Source organism: Penaeus monodon, chromosome 32 (genome assembly GCF_015228065.2).
Source record: "Penaeus monodon isolate SGIC_2016 chromosome 32, NSTDA_Pmon_1, whole genome shotgun sequence".
Classification (NCBI taxonomy): domain Eukaryota; kingdom Metazoa; phylum Arthropoda; class Malacostraca; order Decapoda; family Penaeidae; genus Penaeus; species Penaeus monodon.
This window is the reverse complement of record NC_051417.1, coordinates 24,595,397-24,595,703: the sequence shown is the minus strand read 5'-3', so window position 1 is coordinate 24,595,703 and position 307 is coordinate 24,595,397.

Below are 307 nucleotides of genomic sequence, written 5' to 3'. Positions count from 1 at the left end.
GCTATTCCTCTAATTATATAGAAAATTATACCAATATGGTAAAGAAATGCAAGAATAATTCTTTACACGTGTCAACAATTACTCACGAGGCAGCCTCACGAACAATGAAATAACAGTGATAATAACAGTGACAGCAGAAGCTAATAGTAATAACAAAAAGATGAAAACGACGACAAATTACAACATTAACAGTGACATTAATAACAGGCATAACAAATACAACAATAAAGCAGAAATATGAACATTAACAAATAATAACAAGAAAACAGTAGTAGTAATATTAATAGTAATAATCCTTAAATTCCTT